The sequence below is a fragment of the Silene latifolia genome, chromosome 9, assembly GCF_048544455.1.
Source record: "Silene latifolia isolate original U9 population chromosome 9, ASM4854445v1, whole genome shotgun sequence".
In the NCBI taxonomy this organism is placed as follows: Eukaryota; Viridiplantae; Streptophyta; class Magnoliopsida; order Caryophyllales; family Caryophyllaceae; genus Silene; species Silene latifolia.
Window position 1 is genome coordinate 121880039 of NC_133534.1, and position 13499 is coordinate 121893537.

Genomic DNA, 13499 nt, shown 5'->3' on the forward strand with positions numbered 1-13499 from the left:
AAGTTCAACACATTCCTAATGTATTTGTATATCTTTAGTCCATTTTTGTATAACTTTAGTCCATTTTTGTGTAACTTTAGTCCTTATTTGTATAACTTTAGTCCATATTCGTATAACTTTAGTCAGTTTTTGTATAAGTTTAGTCCATATTCGTATAACTTTAGTCAGTTTTTGTATAACTTTAGTCCTTATTTGTATAACTTCAGTCCATATTTGTATAACTTTAGTCAGTTTTTGTATAACTTTAGTCCTTATTTGTATAACTTCAGTCCATATTTGTATAACTTTAGTCAATTTTTGTATAACTTTTGTCCATTTTCGTATAACTTTAGTCCATAACAGTATAACTTTAGGCAATTTTTGTATAACTTTAGTCCATTTTGGTATAACTTTAGTCCATAACTATGTAACTTTAGTCATTTTATATCATTTTTATATAAAAATGTGAAATATAAGATTAAAATCAACAAATTATAAGAATTTTTATATAGCTAAGATTAAAACAACAAATTTTATGAAAAACATTTTAGTAGATCTTAGATGAAAAAAAAGTATCTCACAAAAAAAAACGAGATTTAAAACCCGAAATCTTAAAAAAACCGTATAACAAGAAGAGATTTGAGAAAATGACTAAAAAAACGAGAACTAACAAAATAAAAGGCAATTAAAAGAAAATAAAAGACAACAAGAAAATTATGGGCAATTAAAAGACACCAAAAAAAAAATGTAAAAAAAAATACCGAGGTGGCGGCGGCGGCAGGGGTGGTGGGTGGTGAGTTGGTGTCGGGTGGGGTGGGGTGGTGGTGGGTGGTGGTGAATGAAGATGAGAGGAGTGGGTGATTTATTTGGGTTTTGGTTTTGGGGGATTTTGGGTTTTTTTTTAGAGGAGAGAAAAGTGATATGTAGAGAGAGGAGAATGAGTTGTGATAATGAGATGATGAATGATTAGTGAGGTTGGTTTATTGAATTGATGAGTTAATTAGAGAAAAGGTGGAGGGATTAATTTGTAGCCACATATTGACATCAAATCCTAGCCTTTCATTGCCTTGATCCAATGACCCTTAGAAGGACTTATGGACTCAAATATATAAGGTGGCCTTAGTTGATCCCTTCTCTCTCTCTCTCTCTCTCTATATATATATATATATATATATATATATATATATATATATATATATATATATATATATATATATATATATATATATAAGAAACTAAAATAGGAAAGAATTAAATGTGTTTTTTGTAAATTGAAGTAAAAATGATGGGACATTGCCATTTCCCATAAAAATAGCATTTAATTCTTTCCTATTTTGGTTTCTTATCCTATGCCTAGTGGGCATAGGTTAGAAAAACCATATATATATATATATATATATATATATATATATATATATATATATATATATATATATATATATATATATATATATGAATGAGATCATGTGAGTATGACTCATATATTTGAGGATTGAGGATTAATACTAGCTGTCAAATCTAGAGATCCAACGTCCATGATTTAGTGCGGATCAGTAAGGGTAATATGGTAATTTCGCGGGTGCACATATATATTCGTTATTCCATCGAAACAAACCTAGTTCATTCATTCTCACCCAAAGCCTTTCTCTCTCTACCTTCTATCTTCTTCAACGCAATCCCTAATTTTCCTATTTTCGTGATTTTTTTGTTTCGAATTCAATCTCAACTCAATCATTTGTCATTCTTCTATTTATTATCAACGATCATACTCTTTCAATCGAAATCACAATTTCAGGTACATCTACTTTATATTTAGTTTTTAATTTCAGTTTTATTTTCATGTGATTGTTGTTTCGCTACATATATTTGCAATTACTAGTCATCTTACTGCGTTTGTTATGATTTTGTAGCTATTGATCGTGATTTCAATGCTTTGTATCTCTTTTTCCTAAATTAGGTTTAATTTGTGAGGATTTCATATGATTTATTGGTTTTCTTTCTCATATATCTAGGTTAATTTAATTCGAACAAGTTACGACACTACTACAATTCTAAGCTATAAGAACGCCACTTAAAGAACGGTCGATAACGGAACCGTTCTCTTGCTTATTTTTGTTATGGGCGCGCAAATATGACTTCACAAGAGAACGGTGATTGATTCCAACCGTGCTGGTAGATTAACAACGAGAACGGTTAGTTTGACGAACCGTCTTAATATTATAAAGAGAACGGTTAAGTCATGAAACCGTTCTCATTGATACAACAAAGAGAACGGCCCAATGACAAAACCGGACTAAATGTAAAAGAAAGGCCCGTAGGCTGCTGTCTGTCTTGCCCTCAAAAAAAGAAAAAACCCTCTTAATTACAAAAGAAAAAACCTCGCTCTTCTTCCCGTCATTCCAATCCAATCGTCACTCTCAATTTCTTCCTTATAATTGGCCAATTCCGCGTTCGCTCTTCACCGTCGACCACCTTGCCCGCTTGCTTTCATCGTTCTTTGATTATTGTTGCTCTTTGGTATGCCCTTTTGTTTTTTACGAATTACAATTATGTTAAGTTTTTATGATAATACTACAATAATGTTAGTTTAATGTATGATGATGTGATTCTTTTAGTGTTTGGTGATGATATGATTGTACTTAAGTGGATTATGATTGCTAGTTGTTACACTGCCGCTATCGAAAGCGAGCCCTGCTGTTCGTTTAGGCCATCGGATGTCTCTAGATGCGGATATGATTGTACTTAGTTGATTATGATTGCTAGTAGTATCAATTCCGTCTTTATGAGTTGAATGAGTATTCCTTTCCTATTTTGTTGTAATTCATACAAATATAGTACACTAATTTTCCCAATTTGAACTGATTTCTCGAGTATAATAAGTCCGTCCCATCTGTTTAAGTGGGTGCTATTTAATCTGTCTAAATATTAGAATGGATATTTTCCGTCTTATAAGAGACTAACTGTATTTCAATAGTTAGTAGTGCATCCCGTCTTAAAAGGTCAAGTTTGGTCAATATTATTGTCCGCTAATCGATAATCAAGCGTATTTCAATTATAGTGCATCCTCTGTTTTAACCAAGTTAACGTGTCCTAGCTTTAGTTATAGTTTTTTGCCGATCGATAATTTTTTTGTTAGTTCTAGGCAACTTGCCTTGTGCCATCTTCCGTTCTTCAGGATAGTTTCATTGACGTCAGTTGTATGCTTTGTTCTTAGAAAAATATTAGGAAGCAGGTCCTCGAGACGGAGATGTGGCTATAATCGTAGTGTAAACTCTAATGTAGTGACTTTAATTAGCTAGATAATGTCTCCTTTCCATTACCTCAGAAAGACAGTAGAAGTAACTTTATTTGCTATTTTCTCTTCCATCAGCCTAATTTTCACTTCCATGTTTTCACTTTATTTATTTTCATATAAAGTTTTTAAATATGCATGAAATCAAAAATTACATTTGAGGTCATTATACTATATTGATAATGTTTTCTTTGGTTAATTATATTATTTTTTGTAGGATTGAGTAACTAAATGTTGATTTTTAACAAATTATAACAATATAGTTCTTATTTTAATTATTAAATATGTCGTTATTTTCTAATAGGGATTATTTTTTTCACAGTATTTACGGCTGAGTACATTTAAAAAAAAATTTCGTTGTAATATTTATTACTTTCTTCTACTATATAAATTAATATGGATCGTACGTGGATGATGGATGGGAAAAGAGGTGATCCTACATATGATGCTGGTTTAGCTGAATTTTATGAATTCGTTAGAAAGAATGTGAAAGACACGTCTAATATGCCATGTCCTTGTGATATGTGTCTGAATATTAAATATATGACTTTCTCAGAAGTTAAAATACATTTAGAAAAGAATAATTTTAATCCAAAGTATAGACGTTGGAGGTTTCATGGGGAGTCTAGAGTGGTACAAAGAGTGGAAGAAGAAATTGATGTTCAGTCAAGAGCGATTGAGATTGATTGGGAAACTCTTCCTATGGAAAAAGGTATCGGCTCATTGGATAATTCGGATTGGGATACGTATTCTTGTGATATGAATTCTGCTGACGAGTTTGATGATGATGAGTTAGAAACAATATTGAGAGACAGGATAAGTGAAGACAATGTAGAAGAAGATAACCCTGACCTAGATCTCGTTGATAAAGATGACATTCTAGGTGAAGATGAAGATTCCGATGTTACTAATTTAGATGACATCACAAGAATTATATTAGAAAAGTTAAAAGACTCTGAAATGCCTCTCTATAAGAATTGTAAGAATTATACAAAATTGTCAGCTGTTGTTAAGCTGTATAATTTGAAAGCAAAAAATGGATGGAGTGATAGAAGTTTTACTGACCTCCTCGAATTATTGAAGGACATGCTTCCAAAGGATAATGTTCTTCCTAATCGTACCTATGCGGCAAAGAAGATACTTAGAGGAATTGGTATGAAATATGTGAAGATTCATGCATGTCCTAATGATTGTATATTATATCGCAAGGAATATGAGAGTTTGTCTCATTGTCCAGTTTGTAATGAATGGCGATATAAAAAGAAGGAGGGGATCCCAAAGAAAAGTTTTGTGGTATTTTCCAATAATACCTAGGTTGCGAAGACTCTTTGCGAATAAGGAAGATGCAAAGTTGTTGACATGGCATAATTCTGCAAAACCTAATGATGGCAAATTCGGACACCGGTGATTGTTTAGAGTGGAAACACATTGATGCCAAGTATCCCGAATTCGGGAAAGAACCAAGAAATCTTCGACTTGCACTCTCTCTTGTGGGATGAATCCTTATGGGAATTTAAGTAGTCAACATAGCACTTGGCCTGTACTCTTAGCTATTTACAATTTACCTCCATATGTGTGCATGAAAAGAAAATATTTGATGTTGTCCTTATTGATTTCCGGTCCTAAGGAGCCGGGTAATGATTTAGATGTTTACTTGGCGCCTCTTCTTGATGATTTGAGAACATTGTGGGATGAAGGGGTAGAAGTATTTGATGCCTACCAAAATAGTGTTTTCAATTTGAAAGCTATGTTATTATGCACTATATCTGATTTCCCTGCATACGGTAATCTTTGTGGTCATACTGTTCATGGCAAAGAGGCATGCCCCTTGTGTGGGGAAGATGTAGATTCTTGCTATTTGAAGTTTTCTAAAAAGCAAGCTTTCTTAGGTTACCGTAGATTTTTGGATGAAGATCATTTTTATCGTAGGCAACAAAAACCGTTCAATGGAAAACCTGAACATCGTCCATGTCCTAAGATATTAATCGGTCATGATGTATATGAAAGGGTGAAAGATATTAAAATTACATATGGGAAGAAGGGTTCAAAATTAACATCTCGTGGATACAAGAAAATGTCTCCTTTTTTTGAGCGACTCCCATATTGGCGGGAACTCTCCATAAGACATTGTTTGGATGTTATGCATATTGAAAAAAATGATTGTGACAATATTATCAACACTCTTTTGAATGTCCCAAATAAGTCAAAAGACAACACGGCGGCTAGGAAGGATATGATGGATATGAAAATTCGACCGGAGTTGGCCCCGCAAGAGGAGGGAGTACGGATTTATTTGCCTCCTGCTGCCCATACACTCTCCAAAAAGGAAAAAATAGAGTTTTGTGAGTGTTTGCATAGTGTTAAAGTGCCTGAGGGATAGTCTTCAAATATTAGTAGCCTCGTGTCAATGCGAGATCTCAGGCTTAGTGGTCTAAAGTCTCACGACTGTCATGTTTTGATGCAACAGTTACTAGCAGTGGCCATTCGTTCCATTTTACCTAAAAAGGTTCGATATGCCATAACTAGGTTCTGTTTTTTCTTCAATGCCATATGCAACAAAGTTATTGATTCTGCAGAGTTAGATGAATTGCAAAATTTGATTGTCACTTCTCTTTGCCAATTCGAAATGTATTTTCCTCCTTCATTTTTTACAATCATGGTTCATTTGACTGTACACTTGGTTAGAGAGATTAAATATCTTGGACCTGTCTACTTAAGGTATCAATATCCTTTTGAAAGATTGATGAAAGTATACAAGGATTATACGTCTAATAGATATCGTCCTGAAGGGTGCATTGCCGAGCGTGCTATCATTGATGAAGCTCTTTCTTTTTGTTATACACACTTATCAAATTCTGAGTTACTTGGCATTCCGAAGAATCGACATAGTGAGTGGATGATGGGCAAAGGTCTTAGGGGTCATGTTCGCCAAGGTATGGCAGCTAATAAATGGCATACAACACACACATATGTCCTTCATAATGAGGATGAGGTACAACCTTACATTGAGGAACACAAGGGCCTGTTGAGGAAGAATCATCGAAATAAAACCGAGATGTGGATTTCAAGTGAGCACAACAAGACATTTAGAGTTTGGTTCAAGGGTCGAGTGATAGAAGACCTACAAAAGTATCCCGATTGTATTTCTTCCCGTTTAAAAAGACTTTGTTTTGGTCCAAATACTCATGCATCTTCTTATAGTGGCTATGCCATTAATGGGTGCACTTTTTACACTCGTGAGCAAGATGACAAGAGTACGATGCAAAATAGTGGAGTTTGTGTAGAAGCTGAAGCAATGCACTTTTCTAGTTCAAAAGATAAGAATCCAGTTTTAAGTAAGATGCATTATTACGGAGTTATAGAAGAGATTTGGGAGTTAGATTACCTGATTTGAGATACCTGTATTTTGGTGCAAATGGTGTGCTGCTGTCCGTAAGGATGAATTAGGATTTACTCTGGTGAATCTTCATAAAATTGGACATAAGGAAGATCCTTTCATTTTAGGTAAACAAGCAAAGCAGGTGTTTTATGTCACCGATCCATTGGATAAAAATTGGTCAGTTGTTTTATCTGTAAGGAGTAGGCAGGATGTGGATAGTTTTGAGGAAGATGTTGTATTTGAGGGTTTTACTTGTAATAAATCAAATTTAGATGATACGGATACTGTCAGTACTTCGAGTTTATATACCCGCGATGATCACAATGAGGGTATATGGATTAGTACTGATACCCCTTCGAGAAAACGCCCTCGCATCGTTGACACATGAGTAAGTTACGGTTTAAGATGATTATTACTTATGATTATAGTTAAAACTGTTTTATAAATTATTCGTTGTCAAACTTAACATGTTCTATTTATTTTAATTGATAAGTACTGATTTTAATGAATTGAATTTGTGTATGCAGGTTGATTAATGGGCCCACATAGGCGCAAACGAACTAAGAAAGACAAAATATCTCTCCTACTGATGGGATAATCAAGAAGAGACAGAGGAGGTCTAAGGAGAGGGGTCGGACAGTGTTGGACTTAGTGACAAGAGCTCTTAAGGAGAAAAAACCAATTGAATTGGAGTGGGATAAGGAACTCAGATTGCCTACAGGAACGTATGCTGGAAAGTTTAGTAGCTGGATTGGCGTTATTACTCGGAGGCATGTTAGTTGCACACTAGAAACATGGGACGATGTTGATGATGTCCTGAGGCAAGAAATTTTGGATAATATCACGGTGAGTCTAAAATTTTTACTTAATTGCATTTGGTTTTGAAGTGTGAATGTTTAGGCTGAAAGGAACTTGTGATGCACTGATGTTCGATATTTGTCTCGATAGTGACTTTAGTCTTTGGTTCATCCGCCATCGGACCAAGCATCGTCCCTTGCCATCGGACACCTGCTCTTTGTCCCTCTGTCAATTGGTTTTTTATTGTATTTTTATCAGACCTGCTACTGTCCCTCTGCCATCTGAATATTGATTTGCGACGACTCCATTTGTGACCTCTTTATTGTTTGACATATAATTTTGTTTTACATTGATCATTCCCTGAAATCAACCAAAAAAAGTATACAATTCAGTGTGGAATTCACTCAAATAAGACCAAAATTCAAGTCTGCAGTACAGTTTGAAGCAAGTGATTCTCATTTTAGAGCCAAAACTGGAATATAGAAAACTAATGTGAATAGGGTGATAATGATGTCATGATTTGCAGAAATTTTAGTGTTTTGGGGCCAAAATATGGAAGAAAATTTCACAAGAACTAAGGTAACCAGCTCATTACAAATGGAAGTACATTACATGCCCCAGCTCAGAACCAAAGCAGAGCTAATAATCTGAAATAATGGAAATGTTCTACCATGGCTGCATTGCCAAAAGTTTCACAGTAGTTTTAAGCTATGTTTCATTTAAAAGAATCCGACACTTGGACACGGATTAGGCTATTTTCATGAAAAAAATATGCATATTTTGCCTCAAAATGAGATGTTGCAGTGTAAACTGGGGGGTCTTGACAGAAATGAAGAATTCTGACAAGAACTCGAATGACACTTCTTCAGAATGCAATGAACTTTATAAATTTTATAAAAATAGCTTTAATGAAAGCTAATTATGCTAGCTTCCATATACAAAAAGAATTAGCCTTTGAAGTGGCCTAGCAATGGAGATATGAATTTCTGAGTAAGAACATGTCAGATTCTAACATTCAGCATTCTTCATGTGCAGCAGCTTGTACTTTAAAAATCCATATCTCTTAGATCATGAAGGATAAAATTACCCAACATACATCAAATTAAAGCTAATTATGTTATCTTTCATTTCCAAAAAGAATTACCCAATAATATCCAGTAGTTTGTGAGTTATTCAAGTTTGAACACAGACAGGTCAGTTCAGAAACAGCATTGCATTAAATCGTGATAGTCTTTGAAGGCTTATTGTGAAAAATCCACACATTGAATATTGTTTATTCCAACTCCATTGGAAAGTAGACTCTTCCAAGATTTCATACATGTAAGGAACAAAATTTCTCACCGTCTAAATCGTGAGATATGGCCATCGAATTCGGACGGACATTCTCGAAATTGTTGATGCATTTCAGATTGTCTGTCTCATTTGGAAATTGCTTTTCTCACAAAATAAAATAGCTCTTGGTCCTATTCCAAAGCTCATAGTTAGCTGGCACATTAATCTTCCAAATGAAACAAGAATCAAAGGGTTTTCTTGAGTAGAACTTTAGATATGAAGCTTCAAAGTCGGGCATGTTGCATTGAAGTTTCAGAACAATGCTTAACCCATTTTGTTCCTCTGAATAGCATTCAGCTTTGGCATTTCCTTGCAGCAGTTCCATGGACTGTTTCATTGGTATGGAAAACGATGGACCCTTGTCCCTAGCTCCTGCTGCAGATGTCTAAGTGTCAATGTCCTAATGTCGAGCACTGCCAGTTATCAATTAATGGAAATGCTCTACCATGGCTGCATTGTCATAAGTTTTCTGATAGTTTTAAGCTATGTTACTTTGGTTTAGAAGAATATGCAAATTTTGGCTCTAAAATGAGGTATATAATGGAAATGTAAACTGATTCTCACTGATTCTCTGCCTTCTCAAACTTCTGTTATGAGTATGATGTTTAGGGCGCTTTCATCGTGATAGAAGACCATTATGAATGGTGTCTTCAGAAGGCGGGGAGTTTATGGAGAAAGTGGAAATGTACCTTAGTCCGTGAGTGGCTATATGACGAGACAGGAGCAATACGGAGGACACCACCATAAATTTATGACACTATAACACCAGATGAATGGAGTGTCTTTGTGGCGTCCCCACACTCCGAGGCATTTAAGGTAATATATTCTCGTAGGTTTGTTTAATTTTTATCAAAAATAATATTCACTTAATTATTAGGTTTGATTTTTATATACGTAAATTGTAAGGTAATAAGTGCAAACAACAAGAAGAATGCTTCTATGAAGAAGACAAGGTTCTATGGCTCTCGAGCAGGTTACCGTGGGATTGAAATTAAAGTTGTAAGTACTGGTTTCTGGTTCATAGTATTATAAGTTTGTCGTGCAATTTATTTTAATGCTTTCATGGTTCATTTTTATTATGTATATCTGCTCAAATTTAGACAGTAGCTAGTTATCATTACTTTTTTTTATAGAAGAAAGACTTTGCCGCTAAAGGACACATATTGGAGAAAGTTGACCGACACTTAACTTGGCTAAAGGGTCAAACGCCTAATAACGGAGATCTGACAGAATATGATAAGGAAGTCGCTTTGAAAATTGTAAGTTCTTCAATTGTTATGAGAATTATTATTTACTTCTACGAATTGACAAATAATATGTATTTATATAATATAATGGATGAGTGTATGTAGAAAGAACTAGAAAAAGAGGTGGAGGCTGGTTTGTGCCTCAAGGACGAGAAGATATACTTGCTAAGGCACTCGGCAAACCTGAACATGGTGGCCGTGTACGGGGAGTTCCTGACGGCATTTGCATAACTGAATATTTTGGGAAGCCTCCGAAAAGGCCGCCGACAGAAGTTGATTCTCTCAAACAGACGGTAATTAATTATGTATACCTAGAATATTTTAATTTTAAGCATGATTTGAAAATTTATTTCTTACGACATACAGATAAATACTCTGCAATCACAAGTGGCAAATATGCAAAAGATGATGGTGCATTTTTGGCAAAGTGGTGAGAAGCCAAGTCAAGAAGAAATAGAATGTTTCATGAAAGGAATATCTATGAGTACTCAAGGATCGAATGCTTATGAATCTACTGATGGTTCTCGTAGTATCTCTATACAAGAGAGTGGAGAGCAATCTCGTCAAGATCCACACCTTAAAGACAGTGAGGAGCAATCCAAACAACTGTCACACCGTATAGAGATACCCCGTGAAAAAATACCACATGAAGAGCCACCTAGTGAGCATCAGGTATCATCTTCTGATTTATCATTTTGATTTGCACGAAACTTATTATTATTTATGCGAAACCTAGTAAAGGTTTTACTAAAATTTTTTAAGGGTTGGAGAGACTGTGAATTATCATTACCTGAGAATCCAAACAAGATGGTGGCATCAGGCTTGATGTACATGGAAGGTAAGGGGGAATTCGTAACTATTCACGGCGCTTCACTACTTGATGGTTATAAGAAAGTCGAACTTAAGAAAGTGTTTCCTGGATCGGAAAATGCTAAGTTGCCTGTGCCTATTAGAGATGAGTTGATAGTCTTTATCGATGCAAAGGACTCATATGTTCGAGTGGCCTCTCTATCATATTCATACTCCTACTAAGGTAATTTTATAAAAAAAATTTAAATTCAAATTATTATCTTATACTAAGTAATTATAAATGCTAACTGTTTTGAGGAAAAAAAAATTATAAAGATGGGGATCATAATGAAGAAGAAGAAGAAGACGACTCAAAGGTTTCCACAACCTTTGGTCCCGACTTTTCTGGGTGTAGAAGTTAGCTCTGAGTTTAAGCAAAAGTTGAGAACCCCGCTGATGAAATCTTTACTACATGAGGCTCGCATATTGAAGACGAGCGGATATAAACGTTCCTATTGATGACCATGTATTACACCTTCATAACTACACATCTTTGATTTCTTATGAGGAGCTTATTCATTGGTGTGACGAGGGCGAGATAGGAGCCTCTCACATTGCTATATTTATGAGGTAAGAATTTTGAACATTTTATAGCATTAACAGTAAGTTTCATTCCTGTTTACCATTTTCTTCAATTCACTTGTTTTTTATGAACTATTTGAACAAGTTTAGTTGCAATTGTTGTAGGTATCTGAGTGATCTTAGTGATACTATGAAGTCTAGTACTTTATATGGATTCTTGTCCCCCGAGCTGTTGTCAAAATTTTCATCCGAAAGTGAAGATTTTCGATCAGATTATGTTGCTAGAGCTATGACTTGTAGGGACTGTGTGTGGGTCGAAAACTTATATTTGACTTATCACGAAAGGTATACATATTTTCTCGAACTTTATATATATTTATTTATTATTGTTGTTAACTCCGTGAAGATATTATCATTGTTCCCTTGTTGTAATCGAAGTGATCATTGGATGTTGGCTGCGATTAGTCCATCTGATAATATTGTGTATTGGTGTGATCCTGCTGCATATACGGAGCCTCGCCGATTTTTCGTGGACACAATTACTAGGTTAGAAAATGGTTGAGACACTACTTATTGTGGTTTGAATTATGTTCGAAGTAAGTACTTATTTTAGTTAATTGAAATACAGAGCATTCGAGAAAAGAAACTCAATTGATCCACTTGCCGGGTTCGACGCAAAACCGCTTTCTTGGAAAATTATTAAGGTATATCTTCTATAATGTGCATATTTATTTATTGACTATACCACAACATGAGCCGCACAGTTGATTAATTATATTCAGAGCCCCATTGTTGTTTCTATATAAGTTCATTTGTTTAGTTCAATCTTATTGTTCGATGTTCTACAAACTGGGTTTCTCAAATTTAAATTTCAGGTGAATTGGAATATGTCCTTTTGTTGCACAAGTGTATAATGATAAAAAGTAGGGATCCTGGCGATGGAAATCGTTACATTATTAAATTTTTAGTTTGTTTGGTAGGTGAAGGGAACTGAATAGCTCATTCTAGTTATTTTAATTATAAATCTTGAATTCTTGATGCATATAAGTATTAGGCTAGCAATACTAAAGCCATTTTTACTTCAATTGAAACCAACAGAAATGGCTATTGTAGCTCACAACTTCATATGAATTTGTTTTTAGTAAATCCCTCTCTGTATTTGGATTCACTGCATTTCCCGAAATTTCCCCCATGTATTTGCAGAAAGCTAGTGAATCCAATCAAATGGAGGGACTCGAGGGAGTATAATTTTAGTGACAAATCAAGTCTATGATTCTGTTGTTACTGTGGGAAGTTTTTCATACTTGAGAAGTTGGCTTGCTTGTGTCTTGGTCTCATTTTTTTGCTTTTGTCTGCACTCCTTATCCATATGACCAAATCTCTTGCAATACCAAATCTCTACTGGAACCTTTTTCTTCCACTGTTGGTATTTGAAACTTATATGCCTTGAATTAGACTTGATTGGAAAAGCGTCCTTCTCATGGATTTTCTGACATTTTCTTGAACTTTTGATCATGTACTTGCAAAGAACTCATCAACTCATTGTGGTTTTTTAATTTAGTGTCCTCGGCAGCCGGTTGGGACCGTATTATGCGGATATTATGTTTGCCGATATATGTTGGAGCTTATCAAAGCAAGATATGTTAATGTCGCCCATAATGTATGTATTTTTCCTTATCATTTCAATCATTTTCATCTGTTTGTTTTATTCTTTCCGTCTTGGTAATTATTTTACGTAACAAGCTAGTATTAAGTGAAGTTTTGGGTGTATGTATACAGTTCATGTTAACCGCCCCAATGACATATACGGTTGAGCAAATTGACGAGGTGCGAAATATTTGGGCTGAATTCACACTCAATTTTAAGCCGACAAGTAATGGTGGATGAAGACGATGATTACCAGTTACTTACTTATAGTTATTTTTGCACTTGGATAGGAATAAGTGATGCGGATTGAAAGATTTTTATTTATACATTTTTTTCGATATTTATACGTATACCTATTTTTTCACTTGGATAGGATTTTGTCGATTTTTGTAAGGAATTATAGTCATGAATTCAAATTGAATGAAAAAGTTTGGTTTTTGTTCCGTAATACATG

At 34.7% G+C, this 13499-nt stretch overlaps 1 long non-coding RNA gene across 1 annotated transcript; it reads left to right on the plus strand.

Annotated features, from left to right (window-relative positions):
* Positions 1 to 12024: 12024 nt before the first annotated feature.
* On the plus strand, positions 12025 to 13196 carry LOC141598263 (uncharacterized). Its single transcript, XR_012523380.1, has 3 exons — positions 12025 to 12102; positions 12960 to 13062; positions 13178 to 13196. It is a non-coding gene; the product is annotated as an uncharacterized LOC141598263 (long non-coding RNA).
* The last annotated feature ends 303 nt before the right edge of the window (positions 13197 to 13499 follow it).